A 12,915-nucleotide genomic window follows, 5' to 3' on the forward strand; every position below is an offset into this window, starting at 1 on the left:
AAATCATTTGTAGTCAAGACCAGAAGAACAGGTAAGCACAATGCAAGGACAGAAGGAATAATCCAGAGGGTCAAGATAATTCCAAGTCTCAGATCTACAAGTTAAGTCTAAACAGGTTCTTGCCACAATTTGCTCAAATTGGCTTCAAAACCATTGTGGAACAGGAAGCTTTTGAAGAAAATGATATAAATAAAGACACTGTATCTGCAAAAATAAATAAAAACATTTCTTAAAATGAAAAAGTAAGGTAGGTAGGTTTAAGGAAATATTGTCAATTTACAGCTTACACATCCAAAACAAACTGGTCAAAGACTGAATCTCAGGTTTACAGAAAGTAGGCTTTAATGTCTTAAATACTGGGTGGTCCAGATCTAATTATGCAACTGTTTGACTGACAACCGTCTCCCCGAAATTTTGGAATGCAGGGCAGGTGCTGCCATCTATCGGCAACAAAAAGAATTTTAAGTGAAATCTCTATGTGCAGTGCAGGTGCTGTGAATTCTCTATGTCCATCCATCCATTTTCCAACCCACTGAATCCGAACACAGGGGTCTGCTGGGGCCAATCCCAGGGCAGGGAACCAATCCCAGGCAGGGTGCCAACCCACCGCAGGACACACACAAACACACCCACACACCAAGCACACACTAGGGCCAATTTAGGATCGGCAATCCACCTAACCTGCATGTCTTTGGACCGTGGGAGGAAACCGGAGCGCCTGGAGGAAACCCACGCAGACACGGGGAGAACATGCAAACTCCACGCAGGGTGGACCCGGGAAGCGAACGCGGGTCTCCTAACTGCGAGGCAGCAGCGCTACTACTGCGTCACCGTGCTGCCCTAAGAATTCTCTATGTAATAAACTTAAGTTATAGCATAATGAAAAGTGCATAATTAGATCTGGACCACCCTATATGTTCCTGGGTCAATAACATTGGAGGATTAACAATTCTACATTACAGGTATTTGTGTACATCAGGGGTCCTCAGTCACGGTCCTGGAGGGCTGCAGTGGCTGCTGGTTTTTGCTCCAACCCAATTGCTTAATAAGAAGCATTTATTGCTCAAGTAACATTTCTGCTTCACTTTAGTTGTCTCACTCGTTAAGATTTTGAGCCCTTATTGCTTATTTTAGTCTTAAACAGCTGTATTCTCAGTTTTCCATTGCTCCTTATTAGCAATAAGATGCAAATGACAAAGGAAAGCAGCAGTTCTCCATTTAGCTTGTTACCATTTACACCTGTGTGTATTTATCATGCACTATTGGGTTTAATTAAATACTTGGAAGGAAAGTGAAGAGAAAAAAGTGAAGGACTGAGAATTGCTCATCCATATTAGATTTCAAATCATTTGGATGATATCCTTAGAAAGGGGAAGAAAATCTAGGACATGAAAATTACCTGACATAGCAGAGTTAGAGCACTAACAAGCCATGCAATTAATGAAGCAACCGGGTTAGAACAAAAACTGCAGCCACTGCACCCCTCCAGGACTGTGATTGAGGACCCCTGATGTACATTAATCTCAGAAGAGTCAAAAATAAAAATGTATATGCATAACACACACCTAGATTTATGAATATTGTTTTTCTTTAACAGCAAATATCCATAGTAAAGAATCTGATTCCATTATTTGTAACTAATCTATAATAAAATGTCTTCCCCCATGTGACTGTAGCTTCTCATATGATACAATCAGATGTTAACAAGCCTGGATTCAAGAGAATGATTTCCATTCGTATCCCATTTAGATCACCACACTCCCACACAAATGCAGGGTCGTAACCTCACACTTTATTATGAGTTGTGATTCCTATCTTCATAAGCGGACAAGTAAGAAAAAAAGGGTTTCCTTTGCTAATAGAGTGTCACTACATATGGATTTGGTTATGTATGTTGCTAAAAGTTCCAGTTTATGACTTTATGTGGAGGCTAAGACAGAGAGAGAGACAGTGAGCAAGATCAAGAGAGATTGACAAAAAAGGTATCCATTTTTATAATTAGGTGGAGTGCAGTGCCACAATATGCAAAGCAGTCTTTGATGGTGAAGAAATGATCTTCACCCATTCTTTTTCTGAAATCCTATTTTTCTTAGGGGACCAAGAACCCGATCTTTGTATCTTCAGACACAAACTAAAAACCAAAGTAGTGCCTCACACACTCACATTAACTCTGATTTTGAGACACAAATCAAAGGAACATGTAAGTCTTTTGTATGATAAGGAAAGTGACAAGCCTACATTCTCACCCAAAGATCGCCAAGAAGGAAGGTAATGTCCTCAGCCAAAATCATCTTCCTGCTGTTCTCATTGTAAATATTTGTGGCCTGCTGATTAGAATGCTAGGATTACTTGCCAAAGATTGCTTTCAAAGTAAACTCTTATTATTTAATATCCATATTTTTATTGTCCTTCTAAACTTGGTAATCTATGTAGTAATTGATGTTGCCCTGTAAACTTTCTTTATGAGTGTGATTTTTGTGAAAAACACTGTATGTACCATATATACGTATAACAAATATTAATTGATTTCTGATTGATTAACAATTGCTTTCATGATCAGGCAATGTATTTAAATGGTTAACATGGTATAGTTCAAATCCTTTAAAAAAAAATGAAACAGTAACATAAACTACATATAGTTGAGAGTTTTTATTTGGTGTGTTTTGCTTATTTCTAACTAGATCAATATGATTGCACCCATTTTTAGTCAGTTATAAGTTATAACATTAGTTTGTCAAAGTTAATGTTTTTCCTGATTATTTTTAGAATAACATTTCCTGGATTCATTGCATAAAACAATATCTGATGAACTGAGCACAATAGCTGTCACAATGTGCACATAGTGAGGTCATGTTTTTTTTTTATCTCCATTCTTTTTGCACATTTATTCAGAAAGCTGGTATGTAAAGAACAGTTAAATATTTATAGCAATAAACTAAAAATGATGAAAAAATTAATGTAGCTGCATATGGAAACTCCTGTGTCAAAACACTTAACAGTCAGATCTCACTGCTTTTATAATTACATTTCTTCAAGAGCACATTAAACAGAAGGGTGTCCAGATATCTACAGTCAAGTAATTATCCTTCATACAAACTTGATCCTTTTGATGTGCTTATGTAATAATGCGAAAGGTGCAAGTGACCCCTACACTTGCAATTTAATAACTCTGGTGAAAATTTAGAACTTAAAAAAAAATATTCAACAGTATTGATACAATCTGAACAGAAATATTTATTTTATAAATTGTAAAGATATTATTTAACCTCGAAATTAGGAGAAGGGAACACTGGCACATGCATGTTGCTGCCGCTCTTCCCTGTCATCAACACTTTTCGTTAAAATTTGCATTAAACCTAAACTTTTTGCAATTGTTCACTTTCTTTTTATTGTATGTATAGTTCATGGATGCAATTTACTCGAACTGTGTTGATTTGGATTTACTTTTATGAACTTTGCCTTGACTGGGTTTTCAGCCTTGGGGACAACTGAATCTTTCTGTGGCACACTGGATGAGCCCTATGGACATTTCTTTGCACCGTGACGATCTATGAGATGATCTGTCTTCTTGATTATATTTTTTACACTGGATTGCTCTCGATTCCTTCCATATGTGCTTAATGACTAAGAAATGATCTGAAGTTTACAACCAGCTGGATGCTGCGATCCAGCCCGTAACACCCAGTGTTATATGTATGTGGTTGTATGTTGGAACCTCCGAATTTTGGTATCTTCATGTGCATTTTGTAATATCTCCTACTACGCTTTTTCTGCTGTTTTACGCTCATCTGCGCCTCCCATCTCACCTTCTCCGTTGTGCTGTGCTGCTTCTCTGCTGCTATCAGATAAGTATTGCTCTCTACTATAATAAAATACTCTCATGACAAACTCCTTCATATTAAACAGTTTGTCCAGAGCAAATGGTCAGACTGGAATGTCCTAAAAGACAATGGTATTGTGCAGCACCTGAAATATTTATATCGCGGGTCAGGTCGCTGCCACAGCTGGGCTGCGAATGAAAAGTTCACCGGCAGCATTTGCTCAGGACTATGCCGTCCTACTCATGGCTTTGGAAATAGGAGTGTCAGTGTGCCAAATCTGCAATATGTTAAAATAAACTCTGGTCATAGATCTGCGCACAATGAACCCGCATCGGCTAATATTGCAGTTTAACTCAAGATCTCTTAATGGCAAAGCACTGGTGCTATCAGAATTCATTACTGACTCAAACCTTGACTTGCTATGCTTAACAGAAACTTGGCAAAAACCAAATGATTTTACATCTGTCGTGGAGGTGACCCCACCTGGAGGCATTCACTTCACGGAGCCTCGCAGCTCAAGACAAGGCGGAGGAGTCGCAGTAATTGGTAAATCGAACTTAAACATCAAAAGAATCCCCATTGATGGTCCATTGTCTTTCGAGTGTCTGGCTCTTAAGCTAATAAGAAAATCTGGTCCTGTATTACTTATTGTTGTCTATCATCCCCCGAAATATAATGCGTCTTTTTTATCTGATCTGACTGAATTATTAACCCACTTAAGTTCACTTTCCCAGAGAGTCATTCTTCTTGGCGATTTCAACATCCATATTGACATCACTACATGTAAACTGAGAAATGAATTCCTATCCTTACTGGACTGTTTTGACTTGGTGCAGCATGTTGATTCTCACACCCACTCTTGTGGTCATATACTGGACCTGATCTGCACATCTGGATTATCTTTCGGCAACACTTACTGCATAGCAGTGATTTGGGACTCTGACCATAAAGCAGTACTTTTCACTGTCTCATTACCTCTCCCTCCTCTTACCTGTAAACATCAAATTTCTTTCCGAAACCTTAAAAATATCTGTCCCTTTGTTCTTGCTGGATCCATTTCTGATCTTTTTCTGTCTTCACCTATTCCATCAACACTAGATAGTCTTGTTGACCACTATAACTCGGCCTCTCATTCAGCACTCGATAAAACAGCTCCTTTAAAACATAAGGAGGTTTCATTTAAGCATTCAGCTCCATGGTATAATTCAGAGCTATGATCTATGAAAGCAACTGGCCAACACCTTGAGACAATGTCACGTAAGACTGGCCTCACTTTTCACATTCAGGCTTTCTCTGACCATCAAAGGGCTTACAGGGGATGCACTAACTGCAGCCAAGAACACACATTGTGGCAGAATAATAGAAAGTGGCCATGAAAATCCAAGGGTTTTGTTCTCTGTAGTTAATGAATTACTTCAACCTGTATCTGGCTCAATTACAGTGGTGTGAAAAACTATTTGCCCCCTTCCTGATTTCTTATTCTTTTGCATGTTTGTCACACAAAATGTTTCTGATCATCAAACACATTTAACCATTAGTCAAATATAACACAAGTAAACACAAAATGCAGTTTGTAAATGGTGGTTTATATTATTTAGGGAGAAAAAAAAATCCAAACCAACATGGCCCTGTGTGAAAAAGTAATTGCCCCCTGAACCTAATAACTGGTTGGGCCACCCTTAGCAGCAATAACTGCAATCAAGCGTTTGCGATAACTTGCAATGAGTCTTTTACAGCGCTCTGGAGGAATTTTGGCCCACTCATCTTTGCAAAATTGTTGTAATTCAGCTTTATTTGAGGGTTTTCTAGCATGAACCGCCTTTTTAAGATCATGCCATAGCATCTCAATTGGATTCAGGTCAGGACTTTGACTAGGCCACTCCAAAGTCTTCATTTTGTTTTTCTTCAGCCATTCAGAGGTGGATTTGCTGGTGTGTTTTGGGTCATTGTCCTGTTGCAGCACCCAAGATCGCTTCAGCTTGAGTTGACGAACAGATGGCCGGACATTCTCCTTAAGGATTTTTTGGTAGACAGTAGAATTCATGGTTCCATCTATCACAGCAAGCCTTCCAGGTCCTGAAGCAGCAAAACAACCCCAGACCATCACACTACCACCACCATATTTTACTGTTGGTATGATGTTCTTTTTCTGAAATGCTGTGTTCCTTTTACGCCAGATGTAACGGGACATTTGCCTTCCAAAAAGTTCAACTTTTGACTCATCAGTCCACAAGGTATTTTCCCAAAAGTCTTGGCAATCATTGAGATGTTTCTTAGCAAAATTGAGACGAGCCCTAATGTTCTTTTTGCTTAACAGTGGTTTGCGTCTTGGAAATCTGCCATGCAGGCCATTTTTGCCCAGTCTCTTTCTTATGGTGGAGTCGTGAACACTGACCTTAATTGAGGCAAGTGAGGCCTGCAGTTCTTTAGACGTTGTCCTGGGGTCTTTTGTGACCTCTCGGATGAGTCGTCTCTGCGCTCTTGGGGTAATTTCGGTCGGCCGGCCACTCCTGGGAAGGTTCACCACTGTTCCATGTTTTTGCCATTTGTGGATAATGGCTCTCACTGTGGTTCGCTGGAGTCCCAAAGCTTTAGAAATGGCTTTATAACCTTTACCAGACTGATAGATCTCAATTACTTCTGTTCTCATTTGTTCCTGAATTTCTTTGGATCTTGGCATGATGTCTAGCTTTTGAGGTGCTTTTGGTCTACTTCTCTGTGTCAGGCAGCTCCTATTTAAGTGATTTCTTGATTGAAACAGGTGTGGCAGTAATCAGGCCTGGGGGTGGCTACAGAAATTGAACTCAGGTGTGATACACCACAGTTAGGTTATTTTTTAACAAGGGGGCAATTACTTTTTCACACAGGGCCATGTAGGTTTGGATTTTTTTTCTCCCTAAATAATAAAAACCATCATTTAAAAACTGCATTTTGTGTTTACTTGTGTTATATTTGACTAATGGTTAAATGTGTTTGATGATCAGAAACATTTTGTGAGACAAACATGCAAAAGAATAAGAAATCAGGAAGGGGGCAAATAGTTTTTCACACCACTGTACCTCCTCTACTGAAGTCTGTGAAAAATTCCTCCACTTTTTCTGCAATAAAATTAAATATCTAAATAATTCAACTAACATAAATCTATCATAAATCCATCATCCATTGATATCCTTCCCTGTCTTCCCACTCCATCCAGCTATTTTTCTAAATTTTCACCAGTCACATCGGCATTTGTTAATGACCTGCTTTGTAAGATAAGGCCAACTACTTGTGTACTGGACCCCATCCCCACCACACTTCTTAAATCCTGCCTTCATGCCATAATCCCAACTGTTATGACAATAATCAATACATCCCTCAACACCTGGTTTGTGCCAGCCACTTTTAAAATCGCTTCTGTAACCCCCATGTTAAAAAAGTCTGGTCTTGATGGTGACAATCTTAACAATTTTTGGCCTATTTCCCACTAACCTTTTCTGTCAAAAGTTCTTGAGCGTGTTGTAGCCTCCCAGCTCACCAATTACTTAACCTCTAATAATTTGATGGAACCCTTTCAGTCTGGTTTCTGTGTGCAGCACAGTTGTGAAACTGTTCTTCTTCAGGTAACCAATGATTTGCTTATGGCAACTTTATTTGCTTATTTGCTGTGGACAAACCAGCATATTAATTCTGTTAGACCTTAGTGCAGAATGGAGAACATCCTAAGTATCTCTGGCACTGCCCTCCAGTGGTTCAAGTCCTATCTGACTGTGATGATGCAGGTTCTGCTCCACGCTCCCATCTTACTTCTGGGAGCCCTCGTTCCCAACACTGTCGGTAATGTCACCGATGAGTTGGACAGTGAGACACAACAAAGCAAGGGGATGGTGCAAAAAGTGCAAAGTGTTTTTATTAAAAACAGCAAAATTCAAAACAAATTGTCCAAGTAAATAAGTGCAGTGTCTCTCAATTAAGTCATTAAATAAATAATCCAATAAAACTGGTGAATCTGTGGAGGTTAAAAACAATGAGGTTAAAAACAATGGCTGGAGGCAGTCTTTCTTTAAACATCCGGTGCATACTTATTCCTTACTGGCGGCTCCTCTGCTTCTCCCCTATGGACCCAGAAACAGGGGAGTTGCCCAACCAGCAAATGCAGCTCCCTTCAATACTGGTCTGGTAGCCCATCGATCCCTGGCTACGTCGGGCTCCAGCCGGGCCGAGACTTGGGTTCCTTTCCCCAGCGACCAGGGTGCTCACGCTGGGGCTGAACATGCCCAAAGCCTCCTCGACTCTGCTTCTTTCGACGGCCAGTTGACCCCTCTACTGGTCACTCCAGCTCCTCTAAATTGCTCAGTTGGAGTGACCGCTTCAACCTGCCCCCTCTAAGAGTCAGCCAAACACTCCTCCGGGGCTCACCTACCAGCTGCAATACTGTCCAACCTGCTCTCACTCTCACACAACGGCTTTCTCCTTCCTGCCGCCTTCTTCCCCATTAACCTCCGTTCCTTCTCTCTCTTTTTCCTCTCTTTCATCCGACTCGTGCTTCTATTAAATATTACGGGGACGTGGATCAGGTGTGGCAATTAGCAGCTCCCAGCAACAATTACAGATGCGGACGACTCCTCACCTGTGCACTTAAGCGAGGACCGTCCACATAACGAATCACCCGGGAACCGCTCTGGCCACTCTACCACGCCCCCTCTCTAAGCCACGAGGGCGTCAATTATTTATTTAAAAAGTGGCCTTTGATCTGAGCTGTGGGTCGCTATACCACACTGACTGATAGACAAGAGTTTGTTAGTCTTGGCAACAGCAGATCCAGCTCAGCGTCAGTCACACAAGGAGTTCCTCAGGGCTCTGTCCTCTGTTCTCGGCCCTCTTCTCTTCCATATTTATATGCTTCCCCTTGGCCATATTATTCGTAGCTATGGACTGCGCTATCATTTTTATTCAGATGACACTCAACTTTATTTCAATGTCAAAAGTGCAACTTCATCAGAGTTTTCTCAGCTCACAACTTGCATCAGTGAAATTAAAACCTGGATGGAGAAGAACTCTTTAAAATTAAATTGCAACAAAACTGAACTGCTGCAAATTGGCACTAAAGCGCTACTTAAGAAAATGAGCTCCTTTCCAGTCACTGTTGATGGTGATCTCATCAGACTTTCTTCTCCATCCATCCATTATCCAACCCACTATATCCTTACAGGGTCACGGGGGTCTACTGGAGCCAATCCCAGCCAACACAGGGCGCAAGGCAGGAAACAAACCCTGGGCAGGGTGCCAGCCCACCGCAGGACGCACGCACACACACACCCACAAACAAGCACACACTAGGGACAATTTAGAATCACCAATACATCTAACCTGCATGTCTTTGGACTGTGGGAGGAAACCGGAGCACCCGGAGGAAACCCACACAGACACGGGGAGAACATGCAAACTCCACGCAGGGAGGAAACCTTCTTCTGATGCAAGGAATGTTGGTGTCATCTTACTTTCACCTCCGTAACATATCCTGTGTTCGCTCATTCCTCTCCTTTTCTAATTCTGAGAAACTTGTCCATGCTTGTATCACATCCTGCATCGATTATTGTAACTTGCTGCTGGCAGGTGCCCCTTCTAATCTTATATCACAGCTCCAGTTGATTCAAAACTCTGCTGCAAGAGTCCTTACTCAAACCAGCAAAAGTGAGCACATCACACCCATCCTGCTTCGCCTTTGTTGGCTCCCTGTGTCTTACATGATTGAATATAAAATTCTATTAATAACCTACAAAGTTTTAAATGGCCTTGCACCGGACTACATCAGTGACCTTCTAAATCACTATCCTTCTGTTCACCTCTGATTCTGGTAATCTTTTTGTGCCTCACACTAACCTGCACTCTATGGGTGACACGGCCTTCAGCTCCATAGCACCCAGACTTTGGAATGTCATCCCGAAATTAACTAGATCAGGTGACTCCATTAATTTTTTTTTTTAAAAAACAACTTAAAACTCATCTATTTAGGAAGGCTTTTAACTTAACTTAACATTCTGCCCTTTCTTTCAATTTACCTCTCTGTCCAGGTGCTCAGGATAATTTGTGTGTTTGTTATATCATAAATTAGGTTATTTGTTAGGTTTTAGTATTTAATATTTTACTCTGGTTTATTGTTCTTTATTCTATTTAATGCTTTGTTATCTGTTTCATTGTTTTATTCAGGAAAACCTTTGCATCCAATGTTACATATACCCTGCTGTTTTTTCTAAGACTCTGTGAAGTGCCTTGAGCATGGAACAGGCGCTATATAAATAAAATGTATTATTATTATTATTATTTATCATAAAAAACACCTGAAATAATCATTCACACTTTTCAAATTACTGTAGTACCACATGAATGGAGCCATAAGCCAGTGTAAAGAGAAATCTATTTAATTTTTACTATCCCATTTCATATCAGAGTAAATTGAAAGTGAAACGACGTGGACAGTACTGTTTATAGCTTTGCAATTACCATCAGTTGAACATCTTCTCAGAGACTAAAATTTTCTGTTATACTACAAAACCAGTGAGCTAGACTTTTTTCATATAGTAGAATTATATGCACTGTGCTATGATAACAACAAACACACCAATCTGGAACATATTGAAATTTAATAGCACTTGGAAAGATTTGGCTGTGGCTGAGAAAAAAGTCCACAAATTCTTTCAAGAAGGGGAATTGGTAAAAAATACATTATTCAATGCTGCTTGCTTACAACTTTCAGTTGATTAATCAAGGCTATTCTTGATTCTTTATTTGCTTCCTCTATGTTTGTACTGCATGGATGCAGGTAATTATCATCTCAGGAACTACTGAAGTATTGTGTCTGCTCGGGTCGTTCTTATTTAAAGCTCAAGTACTTGTTTTATGTTTCTAGGAACAGCTGTTTAAGGTAGCTCTAAATTTCACAAAGACCAATTCAAAGAAGAGTGACAGTAATGTAAATACAAGTTTTTTAGGAATATTATATTACAACATCTTTCTTACTTAACATCTGTGCAGTCTAGTCAAGCCAGTCCTGTTCCATGGAAAGGAAAGGAAAAAGAAAGAAAACAATTCCAGGTTTTTCATGGTGCATGTAATGATGTGTGAATTATATAATGCTATTACTTTTAATGAGGGTATTCTGTGTTTCTTTAGTTATGGAAGTACACATTACACTTCAAGAGTGTTTTAATATTTTGTTGCTATAAATGTATTAAAGGATTAAAATTCATATTACATCAGAATGCAGTGCATGCATTGTAGTTCCAAGAGAGCGGAACACCTTAGCTGTAGCTCAATGTTTTGATGACATTTGTTTAGGTCAGAGGCTCTTAAATTTTTTTCTTAATGCTGTCCATTTTGGCATGTACACCTGGCAGCATGAGCTCCTTTAGGAGCAATACTTTTTTTTCCTTTGGCACTTTATGGTAATGCACAAAGTAAAATTCACATTAAAAAGCACATTCCTATGTAAAATCACTGAACTATTTGCTCTTTCTTGGCTTGCTTTAGAAGCCACTTTTATAGTTGCCTTAATAAGTGTCAGTAAATTATTTCAACCTTTTTCGTAGTACATGATGGAGAATTTTTGAAACCGAAATTTTTAACTTTTAGGTCATCCACAGAGGAATTACACTTTAATAGACACGTGCCTAAATGAAAAATTACAGACACAATTCATTTTTTTTGCTGTATACAGGAAATTACCCACTCTCCACAAAAGCATGGCTTGTTTGCTGTCCTGAACTCAGAATATGTGCATTATCCATATGCTAAATAATCATCTTCCACTGGAACTACTGCACAAGGCAAAGACAGATATCCTAATTTTACATTGGCATGTAGATGGCTGTAAGCATGGGATGCTTTGTCCCAGTCAGTAACTTTAAATGAAACTTCAATTTTACTTTTTTACTTAAGCATTTTCTCATTTGTAGGATGATGATTATTACTTGTTAGTATAATGGCCAGATAGCACTAGTGGTGAATCTCCTATGGTTTTCCAGGCTGATGTCCATGCATTACTGCAGCTCCATGTCATCCCAGTGAATCAAGAAACCTTCTCAGGATCACACCCTTTACCATGCGTTAAGCATCATTCAGCACAAGGGTTATTGCTACAGACACCACTGCTACAAGGACTTCTGTATATATAGACCTCCTCATCACATGACAGTTGTCCAGGAACTTACCCAGTTTAAATTCACTTGTCTAGTCTGTCTAAACTGAGGCACATTTAGCAAAGAACCCATGAACATACTGCTGTTTCCTGATGAAGATAATCACATGACCAGGCAGAGCCAATGAACATTTGTGAGGAGTACTCCATGATTTCACAGCACTTGGGCTGCCTCAAACTGCAAAAACCAAAAGCAACGTGACTGCAGTACCTCATAACATCACCAGGTAGAGCAATGAAGGCTTGAAGTGGCTTGTGGAACATTTAAGCTTCTACCAGAAAAACAATGAGTTCAAATCTAAATAGAGATTCAATCTATGGCAGTAAAAAATAAAAACATTAATAATACAACTTATTTAGTTGTGCCTTTCCACCCATACAAGGACAAATTATAACAGAAAGTCAAACTGCTGTCACACACATGCAATTTGGAGACAGTTTACAGGCTCAAAAAAGTGCATGTTCTCGCTGGGCCAGGGGTTGGCACTTCCCTCTAACACCTTCTCCTCTCTTCTTGCAGAACAACCAACGACCCCTCAAATTAATGATCACCAAACCTTATGGGGTTTTTCTCCAAACCTTTTATGTTGTTCTTGTGTTTTATTTACAGTGGCATAGTTGGCAAGATATTGTTCTTTTTTTTTAATTTTATTGATTTTATTGTAATCGCACAACATTCCATACAAATAGATCAATTTTTACAAAAATAGGATTGAATACAAATCAACCACCACCACTGAGAAAGAGAGTATAGCCAACAGAGTAAAACTTAAAGCTAGCAAAAATAAGTAAATCGATGAATTAATAAGCGGATAAAGATAAATGGAGAAGAAAAAGAAATGGAGAGAGAATCTTCTTCCTCAGTGCTTTAAGAGCTTAATCTAAAATGTTATTAATTAGATCCTGCCAGGTTTTGAA

This window comes from Erpetoichthys calabaricus, chromosome 5, assembly GCF_900747795.2.
Source record: "Erpetoichthys calabaricus chromosome 5, fErpCal1.3, whole genome shotgun sequence".
Taxonomy (NCBI): Eukaryota; Metazoa; Chordata; class Cladistia; order Polypteriformes; family Polypteridae; genus Erpetoichthys; species Erpetoichthys calabaricus.